The sequence below is a fragment of the Frankliniella occidentalis genome, unplaced genomic scaffold (genome assembly GCF_000697945.3).
Source record: "Frankliniella occidentalis isolate FOCC.00 unplaced genomic scaffold, Focc_3.1 Scaffold207, whole genome shotgun sequence".
Classification (NCBI taxonomy): domain Eukaryota; kingdom Metazoa; phylum Arthropoda; class Insecta; order Thysanoptera; family Thripidae; genus Frankliniella; species Frankliniella occidentalis.
The window spans coordinates 3,168-3,504 of record NW_026267333.1 but is presented as its reverse complement, the minus strand read 5'-3'; positions in this window follow the sequence as shown (position 1 = coordinate 3,504).

Genomic DNA, 337 nt, shown 5'->3' with positions numbered 1-337 from the left:
CTAGAGAACGAAACGCCTACGGCAAATCCTGGCGACCACCCCTAAGGGTGTGAATGGGGGTATCCAAGGTTCAAAATTTCTTCCAAAAAGTGTTTTTTTTTTATGTTCCCCTAAGGGGTAACTCGTCAAAGTAGAGCCCTTTGGGCGAAAATTTCGTCCGTTTTGCTGTATCTCTAACCGTTTAGGCGCTAGAGGGTCTTTTTAGGCGAAAATAAGCTAAAAATTGCCATAGTGAACAATAAGTTGTAGTAAAAGGCCTAAAAACCGCAAAATAGGCAAGAAACTCTTCCCCCACCTCCTAAAAAACGTTTTCTAAGCAGAAGGGTGGGTTGTAGTC